Here is a 12,294-nt window from a genome sequence, read left to right as displayed (position 1 = left end):
GGGCAAGGGGAACCGGGGAAAAGGTGTGGCGGGGGGGGCGGCAAGAGAAGGAGGCTGAAGCCGGGGTGGGGGGACACTTTTCCGAGGCTTAAGCCGGGGCGGGGAGGGAGGGGCGTACTTGCCTGGGAGTTGAAAGCCAGGCGGGAGGAATTCCAGACACCAGGTCACCCCAATGCATTCCTAAGGGGACTTTGGGGCACCAGGTCATCCCTATGCATGCCAATGGAGGCTTCCAGGGACAATGTCAACCCGATGCAAGCCAAAGGGGAATTTTGGGCACCAGGTCAACCCCAGGCAAGCCTCAGAGGGCTTCCAAGCACAAAGTCAAGGCCAGGCAAGCCTGTGTGGACTTTGGGGCCCCAGGTCAACCGCTTGGAAGTCAACGAGTGCTTCATGGCACAATGTCACCCCCGTTCCGGACACCAGGTCAACCCCATGCATTGCAATAGCGGCTTCCAGGCACCATGTCCATGCCATTCAAGGCTACGGGGACTGCCGCCTTCCTGTTCCTTCATGCCTATGGTGTGACGGGACGGGACTGATTGCATGCGATCTAGGAAGCTAAGCCGGCCCGGGCTCGGCTTGGACCTGGATAGCAGACTGCCTGGGAAGTGCGGGGGCTGTAGGCCACCTGCCCTTTTGGGACAGAGCTGGCCCTGCCCTTGCCTGAGTGCGGGCCGCCCGGCAAGGCACGGTGCGGAGTTCATGGGGCCACCTCTGAGTTGTGCTGCACGCCCCTGCTTGCTGCTTCACCGTAGAAGCTGCAGCGGGCCTCTGGGTGGGTCTCGCGGGCCCAGCGGGGCTGCCCGAGGTGCCTGGGGGCAAGGGGAACCGGGGAAATGGTGTGGGGGGGGCGGCAAGAGAAGGAGGCTGAAGCCGGGGTGGGGGGACACTTTTCCGAGGCTTAAGCCGGGGCGGGGAGGGGAGCGGGGGGGGGTGTAATTGACTGGGAGTTCAAACCCAGGCGGGAGGAATTCCGCACACCCTGGGCTGGCGAGTGGGTGCCGAGGAGGGGGTGGCCGGATGTGAGCACGCCAGGGCAGACACTCGCAGTGTGGGTTTTGGTCGGGTGCAGTGAGGTGGGCGGCTCAGGGTCGGAGCACCCCCTTCTGGCCCGCTGCTCCCTGTAGCATCCTTCTTCCCGTGGCACCCCGCCAGCCCGCTTTCGCCCCTCCAAAGAGCCGGCCCGCCCGCGCAGGCCTCCAGGTCCTTGGGGGCCTGCCCTGGCTGTGGGCAGGGGCATTGTTTCCCGGTGGAGAAGGGCCAGCTTTTCCCCGTGCTCAGGGCTGGAAGGGAAGGCTGCTGGCCCTGGAGCGAGGGCTTGGGAGACCTGCCTTGAGCAAATCCCTGCGCCCCAGGGGGGTGGCGCCTGGGGCCAGGGCAGGAGGCAAGATGGAGGCAGGCGGGCGGGCAGGGCAGGGCTGCCTGCCCCGTGTCCTCCCTGGTGGTCTAGTGGCTAGGATTTGGCGCTTTCACCGCCGCGGCCTGGGTTCGATTCCCAGCCAGGGAAAGCCGGCTTTTGAATCCCCAGCCCGCAGGGGAGGAGAAAGGGAAGGAGGCCTCCCACTTGGAGGCAGGCTCAGCTTTTGCTGGCCTCCCTGGGACGCCAGCTCCTGGTGCCCTGCTATAGGCCGGCCTGACGCCGAGTGCCAAAAGCTGCTGCCAGGAGTGGGATTTGAACCCACGCCTCCAAAGGGAGACCAGGACCCCCCAGGACGAGGGAAGGGTGTGACCTTGAGCCTGGCGCTTTAGACCACTCAGCCATCCTGGCAAGGATGCCCCTGCCTCCCTCCCCTTGCCTGCGATTGTGCTGCATGCCACAGGCGGGTAGTTGGAGTCCCCCTCCTCGCCGGTGTGAACGCCAGAGTCTTTCCCCCTCGGGTGGCAGCACCCCGTGCAGGGGAAGAGCCAGGCCCGAGCCCATGGCACAGGGCAAGAGAGAGCGCTCCTGGCCTCAGCCCAAGCGCTGGCCTGTCCTTCCCTGCTGGTCTTGGAGTAGAAGGGCTACAGCTGCCGTCCAGCTTGAAGCCCCGCCCCTTGACAGAAGGCCCGCCCCTGGCCGCCATCTGTGTAAGGCAAGTGCCGCCCCCGACCCCTGACTTTTGCCACCACAAGTTGCAGCCTGTGCCCCAGAGGCACTCCCGTTGTCCAGCTCAGCCCGCGGAGGCCCCGTGGCCCTTCCCTGGTGGTCTAGTGGTTAGGATTCGGCGCTCTCACCGCCGCGGCCCGGGTTCGATTCCCGGCCAGGGAAAGCCCGTCTTCTACCCCTGCTCTGCCTGGCCTTTCTCGCAAGCCCTTGTGGCCGGGGGCGGGGCTCTTTTGCCCCTGGAGCCCACAGCACAGCGGGCATTCCCCACCTTCCCTCCCTGCCTGGTGGGCCAGCTTTAGCAATGGAAATGATTGGCTAAGGAAGGAGCAGTGGAGGTAAGCACCCTTCAAGGTCAACAGGGTCTGTGGGCCCCAAGGGGCACATAGCCCTGAGAAGAACCAGGGCCTGGACGGTGGCCGAGATTACCCCAGCTTTCAGGTGTGCTCCACGACAGGGTTTGGCCACACATCTGTGCCCCATGGGAGACACCTAAACCCAGGTCAACCCCATGCATTCCTATGGGGACTGCCAGGGACCAGTTGAACCCCATGCATTCCTATGGGGGCATCCAGGGGACAATGTCAACCTGCATGTCAACACCAGGGAAGCCTCTGGGGACTTTCTGGCACCAGGTCAACCCCATGCATTGGAATGGGGACTTACAGGCACCATGTCAAGCCCATGCATTGCAATGGCGGCTTCCAGGCACCCTGTCCATGCCATTGAAGGCTCCGGGCACTGCCGCCTTCCTGTTCCTTCATGCCTATGGTGTGACAGGACGGGACTCGGGTTGGACCGGGATGGGAGACTGCCTGGGATGCGTGGGGGCTGTAGGCCGCCTGCCCTTTTGGGACAGAGCTGGCCCTGCCCTTGCCTGAGCGCCGGCCGCCCGGCAAGCCTTTGGAGCAGCACGGTGCGGAGCTCCTGGGGCCGCCTCTGAGTTGTGCTGCACGCCCCTGCTTGCTGCTTCACCCTAGAGCCTGCAGCGGGCCTCTGGGTGGGCCTTCCCGGCCCAGCGGGGCGGCCCGAGGTGCCTGGGGGCAAGGGGAACCGGGGAAAAGGTGTGGCGGGGGGGGCGGCAAGAGAAGGAGGCTGAAGCCGGGGTGGGGGGACACTTTTCCGAGGCTTAAGCCGGGGCGGGGAGGGAGGGGCGTACTTGCCTGGGAGTTGAAAGCCAGGCGGGAGGAATTCCAGACACCAGGTCACCCCAATGCATTCCTAAGGGGACTTTGGGGCACCAGGTCATCCCTATGCATGCCAATGGAGGCTTCCAGGGACAATGTCAACCCGATGCAAGCCAAAGGGGAATTTTGGGCACCAGGTCAACCCCAGGCAAGCCTCAGAGGGCTTCCAAGCACAAAGTCAAGGCCAGGCAAGCCTGTGTGGACTTTGGGGCCCCAGGTCAACCGCTTGGAAGTCAACGAGTGCTTCATGGCACAATGTCACCCCCGTTCCGGACACCAGGTCAACCCCATGCATTGCAATAGCGGCTTCCAGGCACCATGTCCATGCCATTCAAGGCTACGGGGACTGCCGCCTTCCTGTTCCTTCATGCCTATGGTGTGACGGGACGGGACTGATTGCATGCGATCTAGGAAGCTAAGCCGGCCCGGGCTCGGCCTGGACCTGGATAGCAGACTGCCTGGGAAGTGCGGGGGCTGTAGGCCACCTGCCCTTTTGGGACAGAGCTGGCCCTGCCCTTGCCTGAGTGCGGGCCGCCCGGCAAGGCACGGTGCGGAGTTCATGGGGCCACCTCTGAGTTGTGCTGCACGCCCCTGCTTGCTGCTTCACCGTAGAAGCTGCAGCGGGCCTCTGGGTGGGTCTCGCGGGCCCAGCGGGGCTGCCCGAGGTGCCTGGGGGCAAGGGGAACCGGGGAAATGGTGTGGGGGGGGCGGCAAGAGAAGGAGGCTGAAGCCGGGGTGGGGGGACACTTTTCCGAGGCTTAAGCCGGGGCGGGGAGGGGAGCGGGGGGGGGTGTAATTGACTGGGAGTTCAAACCCAGGCGGGAGGAATTCCGCACACCCTGGGCTGGCGAGTGGGTGCCGAGGAGGGGGTGGCCGGATGTGAGCACGCCAGGGCAGACACTCGCAGTGTGGGTTTTGGTCGGGTGCAGTGAGGTGGGCGGCTCAGGGTCGGAGCACCCCCTTCTGGCCCGCTGCTCCCTGTAGCATCCTTCTTCCCGTGGCACCCCGCCAGCCCGCTTTCGCCCCTCCAAAGAGCCGGCCCGCCCGCGCAGGCCTCCAGGTCCTTGGGGGCCTGCCCTGGCTGTGGGCAGGGGCATTGTTTCCCGGTGGAGAAGGGCCAGCTTTTCCCCGTGCTCAGGGCTGGAAGGGAAGGCTGCTGGCCCTGGAGCGAGGGCTTGGGAGACCTGCCTTGAGCAAATCCCTGCGCCCCAGGGGGGTGGCGCCTGGGGCCAGGGCAGGAGGCAAGATGGAGGCAGGCGGGCGGGCAGGGCAGGGCTGCCTGCCCCGTGTCCTCCCTGGTGGTCTAGTGGCTAGGATTTGGCGCTTTCACCGCCGCGGCCTGGGTTCGATTCCCAGCCAGGGAAAGCCGGCTTTTGAATCCCCAGCCCGCAGGGGAGGAGAAAGGGAAGGAGGCCTCCCACTTGGAGGCAGGCTCAGCTTTTGCTGGCCTCCCTGGGACGCCAGCTCCTGGTGCCCTGCTATAGGCCGGCCTGACGCCGAGTGCCAAAAGCTGCTGCCAGGAGTGGGATTTGAACCCACGCCTCCAAAGGGAGACCAGGACCCCCCAGGACGAGGGAAGGGTGTGACCTTGAGCCTGGCGCTTTAGACCACTCAGCCATCCTGGCAAGGATGCCCCTGCCTCCCTCCCCTTGCCTGCGATTGTGCTGCATGCCACAGGCGGGTAGTTGGAGTCCCCCTCCTCGCCGGTGTGAACGCCAGAGTCTTTCCCCCTCGGGTGGCAGCACCCCGTGCAGGGGAAGAGCCAGGCCCGAGCCCATGGCACAGGGCAAGAGAGAGCGCTCCTGGCCTCAGCCCAAGCGCTGGCCTGTCCTTCCCTGCTGGTCTTGGAGTAGAAGGGCTACAGCTGCCGTCCAGCTTGAAGCCCCGCCCCTTGACAGAAGGCCCGCCCCTGGCCGCCATCTGTGTAAGGCAAGTGCCGCCCCCGACCCCTGACTTTTGCCACCACAAGTTGCAGCCTGTGCCCCAGAGGCACTCCCGTTGTCCAGCTCAGCCCGCGGAGGCCCCGTGGCCCTTCCCTGGTGGTCTAGTGGTTAGGATTCGGCGCTCTCACCGCCGCGGCCCGGGTTCGATTCCCGGCCAGGGAAAGCCCGTCTTCTTCCCCTGCTCTGCCTGGCCTTTCTCGCAAGCCCTTGTGGCCGGGGGCGGGGCTCTTTTGCCCCTGGAGCCCACAGCACAGCGGGCATTCCCCACCTTCCCTCCCTGCCTGGTGGGCCAGCTTTAGCAATGGAAATGATTGGCTAAGGAAGGAGCAGTGGAGGTAAGCACCCTTCAAGGTCAACAGGGTCTGTGGGCCCCAAGGGGCACATAGCCCTGAGAAGAACCAGGGCCTGGACGGTGGCCGAGATTACCCCAGCTTTCAGGTGTGCTCCACGACAGGGTTTGGCCACACATCTGTGCCCCATGGGAGACACCTAAACCCAGGTCAACCCCATGCATTCCTATGGGGACTGCCAGGGACCAGTTGAACCCCATGCATTCCTATGGGGGCATCCAGGGGACAATGTCAACCTGCATGTCAACACCAGGGAAGCCTCTGGGGACTTTCTGGCACCAGGTCAACCCCATGCATTGGAATGGGGACTTACAGGCACCATGTCAAGCCCATGCATTGCAATGGCGGCTTCCAGGCACCCTGTCCATGCCATTGAAGGCTCCGGGCACTGCCGCCTTCCTGTTCCTTCATGCCTATGGTGTGACAGGACGGGACTCGGGTTGGACCGGGATGGGAGACTGCCTGGGATGCGTGGGGGCTGTAGGCCGCCTGCCCTTTTGGGACAGAGCTGGCCCTGCCCTTGCCTGGGAGCCGGCCGCCCGGCAAGCCTTTGGAGCAGCACGGTGCGGAGCTCCTGGGGCCGCCTCTGAGTTGTGCTGCACGCCCCTGCTTGCTGCTTCACCCTAGAGCCTGCAGCGGGCCTCTGGGTGGGCCTTCCCGGCCCAGCGGGGCGGCCCGAGGTGCCTGGGGGCAAGGGGAACCGGGGAAAAGGTGTGGCGGGGGGGGCGGCAAGAGAAGGAGGCTGAAGCCGGGGTGGGGGGACACTTTTCCGAGGCTTAAGCCGGGGCGGGGAGGGAGGGGCGTACTTGCCTGGGAGTTGAAAGCCAGGCGGGAGGAATTCCAGACACCAGGTCACCCCAATGCATTCCTAAGGGGACTTTGGGGCACCAGGTCATCCCTATGCATGCCAATGGAGGCTTCCAGGGACAATGTCAACCCGATGCAAGCCAAAGGGGAATTTTGGGCACCAGGTCAACCCCAGGCAAGCCTCAGAGGGCTTCCAAGCACAAAGTCAAGGCCAGGCAAGCCTGTGTGGACTTTGGGGCCCCAGGTCAACCGCTTGGAAGTCAACGAGTGCTTCATGGCACAATGTCACCCCCGTTCCGGACACCAGGTCAACCCCATGCATTGCAATAGCGGCTTCCAGGCACCATGTCCATGCCATTCAAGGCTACGGGGACTGCCGCCTTCCTGTTCCTTCATGCCTATGGTGTGACGGGACGGGACTGATTGCATGCGATCTAGGAAGCTAAGCCGGCCCGGGCTCGGCTTGGACCTGGATAGCAGACTGCCTGGGAAGTGCGGGGGCTGTAGGCCACCTGCCCTTTTGGGACAGAGCTGGCCCTGCCCTTGCCTGAGTGCGGGCCGCCCGGCAAGGCACGGTGCGGAGTTCATGGGGCCACCTCTGAGTTGTGCTGCACGCCCCTGCTTGCTGCTTCACCGTAGAAGCTGCAGCGGGCCTCTGGGTGGGTCTCGCGGGCCCAGCGGGGCTGCCCGAGGTGCCTGGGGGCAAGGGGAACCGGGGAAATGGTGTGGGGGGGGCGGCCAGAGAAGGAGGCTGAAGCCGGGGTGGGGGGACACTTTTCCGAGGCTTAAGCCGGGGCGGGGAGGGGAGCGGGGGGGGGGTGTAATTGACTGGGAGTTCAAACCCAGGCGGGAGGAATTCCGCACACCCTGGGCTGGCGAGTGGGTGCCGGGGAGGGGGTGGCCGGATGTGAGCACGCCAGGGCAGACACTCGCAGTGTGGGTTTTGGTCGGGTGCAGTGAGGTGGGCGGCTCAGGGTCGGAGCACCCCCTTCTGGCCCGCTGCTCCCTGTAGCATCCTTCTTCCCGTGGCACCCCGCCAGCCCGCTTTCGCCCCTCCAAAGAGCCGGCCCGCCCGCGCAGGCCTCCAGGTCCTTGGGGGCCTGCCCTGGCTGTGGGCAGGGGCATTGTTTCCCGGTGGAGAAGGGCCAGCTTTTCCCCGTGCTCAGGGCTGGAAGGGAAGGCTGCTGGCCCTGGAGCGAGGGCTTGGGAGACCTGCCTTGAGCAAATCCCTGCGCCCCAGGGGGGTGGCGCCTGGGGCCAGGGCAGGAGGCAAGATGGAGGCAGGCGGGCGGGCAGGGCAGGGCTGCCTGCCCCGTGTCCTCCCTGGTGGTCTAGTGGCTAGGATTTGGCGCTTTCACCGCCGCGGCCTGGGTTCGATTCCCAGCCAGGGAAAGCCGGCTTTTGAATCCCCAGCCCGCAGGGGAGGAGAAAGGGAAGGAGGCCTCCCACTTGGAGGCAGGCTCAGCTTTTGCTGGCCTCCCTGGGACGCCAGCTCCTGGTGCCCTGCTATAGGCCGGCCTGACGCCGAGTGCCAAAAGCTGCTGCCAGGAGTGGGATTTGAACCCACGCCTCCAAAGGGAGACCAGGACCCCCCAGGACGAGGGAAGGGTGTGACCTTGAGCCTGGCGCTTTAGACCACTCAGCCATCCTGGCAAGGATGCCCCTGCCTCCCTCCCCTTGCCTGCGATTGTGCTGCATGCCACAGGCGGGTAGTTGGAGTCCCCCTCCTCGCCGGTGTGAACGCCAGAGTCTTTCCCCCTCGGGTGGCAGCACCCCGTGCAGGGGAAGAGCCAGGCCCGAGCCCATGGCACAGGGCAAGAGAGAGCGCTCCTGGCCTCAGCCCAAGCGCTGGCCTGTCCTTCCCTGCTGGTCTTGGAGTAGAAGGGCTACAGCTGCCGTCCAGCTTGAAGCCCCGCCCCTTGACAGAAGGCCCGCCCCTGGCCGCCATCTGTGTAAGGCAAGTGCCGCCCCCGACCCCTGACTTTTGCCACCACAAGTTGCAGCCTGTGCCCCAGAGGCACTCCCGTTGTCCAGCTCAGCCCGCGGAGGCCCCGTGGCCCTTCCCTGGTGGTCTAGTGGTTAGGATTCGGCGCTCTCACCGCCGCGGCCCGGGTTCGATTCCCGGCCAGGGAAAGCCCGTCTTCTTCCCCTGCTCTGCCTGGCCTTTCTCGCAAGCCCTTGTGGCCGGGGGCGGGGCTCTTTTGCCCCTGGAGCCCACAGCACAGCGGGCATTCCCCACCTTCCCTCCCTGCCTGGTGGGCCAGCTTTAGCAATGGAAATGACTGGCTAAGGAAGGAGCAGTGGAGGTAAGCACCCTTCAAGGTCAACAGGGTCTGTGGGCCCCAAGGGGCACATAGCCCTGAGAAGAACCAGGGCCTGGACGGTGGCCGAGATTACCCCAGCTTTCAGGTGTGCTCCACGACAGGGTTTGGCCACACATCTGTGCCCCATGGGAGACACCTAAACCCAGGTCAACCCCATGCATTCCTATGGGGACTGCCAGGGACCAGTTGAACCCCATGCATTCCTATGGGGGCATCCAGGGGACAATGTCAACCTGCATGTCAACACCAGGGAAGCCTCTGGGGACTTTCTGGCACCAGGTCAACCCCATGCATTGGAATGGGGACTTACAGGCACCATGTCAAGCCCATGCATTGCAATGGCGGCTTCCAGGCACCCTGTCCATGCCATTGAAGGCTCCGGGCACTGCCGCCTTCCTGTTCCTTCATGCCTATGGTGTGACAGGACGGGACTCGGGTTGGACCGGGATGGGAGACTGCCTGGGATGCGTGGGGGCTGTAGGCCGCCTGCCCTTTTGGGACAGAGCTGGCCCTGCCCTTGCCTGAGCGCCGGCCGCCCGGCAAGCCTTTGGAGCAGCACGGTGCGGAGCTCCTGGGGCCGCCTCTGAGTTGTGCTGCACGCCCCTGCTTGCTGCTTCACCCTAGAGCCTGCAGCGGGCCTCTGGGTGGGCCTTCCCGGCCCAGCGGGGCGGCCCGAGGTGCCTGGGGGCAAGGGGAACCGGGGAAAAGGTGTGGCGGGGGGGCCGGCAAGAGAAGGAGGCTGAAGCCGGGGTGGGGGGACACTTTTCCGAGGCTTAAGCCGGGGCGGGGAGGGAGGGGCGTACTTGCCTGGGAGTTGAAAGCCAGGCGGGAGGAATTCCAGACACCAGGTCACCCCAATGCATTCCTAAGGGGACTTTGGGGCACCAGGTCATCCCTATGCATGCCAATGGAGGCTTCCAGGGACAATGTCAACCCGATGCAAGCCAAAGGGGAATTTTGGGCACCAGGTCAACCCCAGGCAATCCTCAGAGGGCTTCCAAGCACAAAGTCAAGGCCAGGCAAGCCTGTGTGGACTTTGGGGCCCCAGGTCAACCGCTTGGAAGTCAACGAGTGCTTCATGGCACAATGTCACCCCCGTTCCGGACACCAGGTCAACCCCATGCATTGCAATAGCGGCTTCCAGGCACCATGTCCATGCCATTCAAGGCTACGGGGACTGCCGCCTTCCTGTTCCTTCATGCCTATGGTGTGACGGGACGGGACTGATTGCATGCGATCTAGGAAGCTAAGCCGGCCCGGGCTCGGCTTGGACCTGGATAGCAGACTGCCTGGGAAGTGCGGGGGCTGTAGGCCACCTGCCCTTTTGGGACAGAGCTGGCCCTGCCCTTGCCTGAGTGCGGGCCGCCCGGCAAGGCACGGTGCGGAGTTCATGGGGCCACCTCTGAGTTGTGCTGCACGCCCCTGCTTGCTGCTTCACCGTAGAAGCTGCAGCGGGCCTCTGGGTGGGTCTCGCGGGCCCAGCGGGGCTGCCCGAGGTGCCTGGGGGCAAGGGGAACCGGGGAAATGGTGTGGGGGGGGGGCGGCAAGAGAAGGAGGCTGAAGCCGGGGTGGGGGGACACTTTTCCGAGGCTTAAGCCGGGGCGGGGAGGGGAGCGGGGGGGGGTGTAATTGACTGGGAGTTCAAACCCAGGCGGGAGGAATTCCGCACACCCTGGGCTGGCGAGTGGGTGCCGGGGAGGGGGTGGCCGGATGTGAGCACGCCAGGGCAGACACTCGCAGTGTGGGTTTTGGTCGGGTGCAGTGAGGTGGGCGGCTCAGGGTCGGAGCGCCCCCTTCTGGCCCGCTGCTCCCTGTAGCATCCTTCTTCCCGTGGCACCCCGCCAGCCCGCTTTCGCCCCTCCAAAGAGCCGGCCCGCCCGCGCAGGCCTCCAGGTTCTTGGGGGCCTGCCCTGGCTGTGGGCAGGGGCATTGTTTCCCGGTGGAGAAGGGCCAGCTTTTCCCCGTGCTCAGGGCTGGAAGGGAAGGCTGCTGGCCCTGGAGCGAGGGCTTGGGAGACCTGCCTTGAGCAAATCCCTGCGCCCCAGGGGGGTGGCGCCTGGGGCCAGGGCAGGAGGCAAGATGGAGGCAGGCGGGTGGGCAGGGCAGCGCAGGGCTGCCTGCCCCGTGTCCTCCCTGGTGGTCTAGTGGCTAGGATTTGGCGCTTTCACCGCCGCGGCCTGGGTTCGATTCCCAGCCAGGGAAAGCCGGCTTTTGAATCCCCAGCCCGCAGGGGAGGAGAAAGGGAAGGAGGCCTCCCACTTGGAGGCAGGCTCAGCTTTTGCTGGCCTCCCTGGGACGCCAGCTCCTGGTGCCCTGCTATAGGCCGGCCTGACGCTGAGTGCCAAAAGCTGCTGCCAGGAGTGGGATTTGAACCCACGCCTCCAAAGGGAGACCAGGACCCCCCAGGACGAGGGAAGGGTGTGACCTTGAGCCTGGCGCTTTAGACCACTCAGCCATCCTGGCAAGGATGCCCCTGCCTCCCTCCCCTTGCCTGCGATTGTGCTGCATGCCACAGGCGGGTAGTTGGAGTCCCCCTCCTCGCCGGTGTGAACGCCAGAGTCTTTCCCCCTCGGGTGGCAGCACCCCGTGCAGGGGAAGAGCCAGGCCCGAGCCCATGGCACAGGGCAAGAGAGAGCGCTCCTGGCCTCAGCCCAAGCGCTGGCCTGTCCTTCCCTGCTGGTCTTGGAGTAGAAGGGCTACAGCTGCCGTCCAGCTTGAAGCCCCGCCCCTTGACAGAAGGCCCGCCCCTGGCCGCCATCTGTGTAAGGCAAGTGCCGCCCCCGACCCCTGACTTTTGCCACCACAAGTTGCAGCCTGTGCCCCAGAGGCACTCCCGTTGTCCAGCTCAGCCCGCGGAGGCCCCGTGGCCCTTCCCTGGTGGTCTAGTGGTTAGGATTCGGCGCTCTCACCGCCGCGGCCCGGGTTCGATTCCCGGCCAGGGAAAGCCCGTCTTCTTCCCCTGCTCTGCCTGGCCTTTCTCGCAAGCCCTTGTGGCCAGGGGGGGGCTCTTTTGCCCCTGGAGCCCACAGCACAGCGGGCATTCCCCACCTTCCCTCCCTGCCTGGTGGGCCAGCTTTAGCAATGGAAATGATTGGCTAAGGAAGGAGCAGTGGAGGTAAGCACCCTTCAAGGTCAACAGGGTCTGTGGGCCCCAAGGGGCACATAGCCCTGAGAAGAACCAGGGCCTGGACGGTGGCCGAGATTACCCCAGCTTTCAGGTGTGCTCCACGACAGGGTTTGGCCACACATCTGTGCCCCATGGGAGACACCTAAACCCAGGTCAACCCCATGCATTCCTATGGGGACTGCCAGGGACCAGTTGAACCCCATGCATTCCTATGGGGGCATCCAGGGGACAATGTCAACCTGCATGTCAACACCAGGGAAGCCTCTGGGGACTTTCTGGCACCAGGTCAACCCCATGCATTGGAATGGGGACTTACAGGCACCATGTCAAGCCCATGCATTGCAATGGCGGCTTCCAGGCACCCTGTCCATGCCATTGAAGGCTCCGGGCACTGCCGCCTTCCTGTTCCTTCATGCCTATGGTGTGACAGGACGGGACTCGGGTTGGACCGGGATGGGAGACTGCCTGGG

General features: G+C 65.0%; 12 non-coding genes across 12 annotated transcripts; 8 read left to right on the top strand and 4 right to left on the bottom strand.

The window, feature by feature from the left end:
* Window positions 1-1,438: 1,438 nt before the first annotated feature.
* Window positions 1,439-1,510, top strand: TRNAE-UUC (transfer RNA glutamic acid (anticodon UUC)). The gene has a single exon. It is a non-coding gene; the product is annotated as a tRNA-Glu (tRNA).
* Window positions 1,511-1,660: 150 nt separating this feature from the next.
* On the bottom strand, window positions 1,661-1,771 carry TRNAL-CAA (transfer RNA leucine (anticodon CAA)). Its single transcript has 2 exons — window positions 1,734-1,771; window positions 1,661-1,706 (listed from the first exon to the last, which is right to left on the bottom strand). It is a non-coding gene; the product is annotated as a tRNA-Leu (tRNA).
* Window positions 1,772-2,179: 408 nt separating this feature from the next.
* On the top strand, window positions 2,180-2,251 carry TRNAE-CUC (transfer RNA glutamic acid (anticodon CUC)). Its single transcript has one exon. It is a non-coding gene; the product is annotated as a tRNA-Glu (tRNA).
* Window positions 2,252-4,565: 2,314 nt separating this feature from the next.
* Window positions 4,566-4,637, top strand: TRNAE-UUC (transfer RNA glutamic acid (anticodon UUC)). Its single transcript has one exon. It is a non-coding gene; the product is annotated as a tRNA-Glu (tRNA).
* A 150-nt stretch (window positions 4,638-4,787) lies between these two features.
* On the bottom strand, window positions 4,788-4,898 carry TRNAL-CAA (transfer RNA leucine (anticodon CAA)). The gene is made up of 2 exons: window positions 4,861-4,898; window positions 4,788-4,833 (listed from the first exon to the last, which is right to left on the bottom strand). It is a non-coding gene; the product is annotated as a tRNA-Leu (tRNA).
* Window positions 4,899-5,306: 408 nt separating this feature from the next.
* TRNAE-CUC (transfer RNA glutamic acid (anticodon CUC)) lies at window positions 5,307-5,378 on the top strand. The gene has a single exon. It is a non-coding gene; the product is annotated as a tRNA-Glu (tRNA).
* Window positions 5,379-7,693: 2,315 nt separating this feature from the next.
* On the top strand, window positions 7,694-7,765 carry TRNAE-UUC (transfer RNA glutamic acid (anticodon UUC)). The gene has a single exon. It is a non-coding gene; the product is annotated as a tRNA-Glu (tRNA).
* Window positions 7,766-7,915: 150 nt separating this feature from the next.
* Window positions 7,916-8,026, bottom strand: TRNAL-CAA (transfer RNA leucine (anticodon CAA)). The gene is made up of 2 exons: window positions 7,989-8,026; window positions 7,916-7,961 (listed from the first exon to the last, which is right to left on the bottom strand). It is a non-coding gene; the product is annotated as a tRNA-Leu (tRNA).
* A 408-nt stretch (window positions 8,027-8,434) lies between these two features.
* TRNAE-CUC (transfer RNA glutamic acid (anticodon CUC)) lies at window positions 8,435-8,506 on the top strand. Its single transcript has one exon. It is a non-coding gene; the product is annotated as a tRNA-Glu (tRNA).
* Window positions 8,507-10,827: 2,321 nt separating this feature from the next.
* On the top strand, window positions 10,828-10,899 carry TRNAE-UUC (transfer RNA glutamic acid (anticodon UUC)). Its single transcript has one exon. It is a non-coding gene; the product is annotated as a tRNA-Glu (tRNA).
* A 150-nt stretch (window positions 10,900-11,049) lies between these two features.
* On the bottom strand, window positions 11,050-11,160 carry TRNAL-CAA (transfer RNA leucine (anticodon CAA)). Its single transcript has 2 exons — window positions 11,123-11,160; window positions 11,050-11,095 (listed from the first exon to the last, which is right to left on the bottom strand). It is a non-coding gene; the product is annotated as a tRNA-Leu (tRNA).
* Window positions 11,161-11,568: 408 nt separating this feature from the next.
* On the top strand, window positions 11,569-11,640 carry TRNAE-CUC (transfer RNA glutamic acid (anticodon CUC)). Its single transcript has one exon. It is a non-coding gene; the product is annotated as a tRNA-Glu (tRNA).
* The last annotated feature ends 654 nt before the right edge of the window (window positions 11,641-12,294 follow it).

This window comes from Alligator mississippiensis, chromosome 15 (assembly GCF_030867095.1).
Source record: "Alligator mississippiensis isolate rAllMis1 chromosome 15, rAllMis1, whole genome shotgun sequence".
Taxonomy (NCBI): domain Eukaryota; kingdom Metazoa; phylum Chordata; order Crocodylia; family Alligatoridae; genus Alligator; species Alligator mississippiensis.
This window is presented reverse-complemented; position numbering and strand designations above follow the sequence as displayed.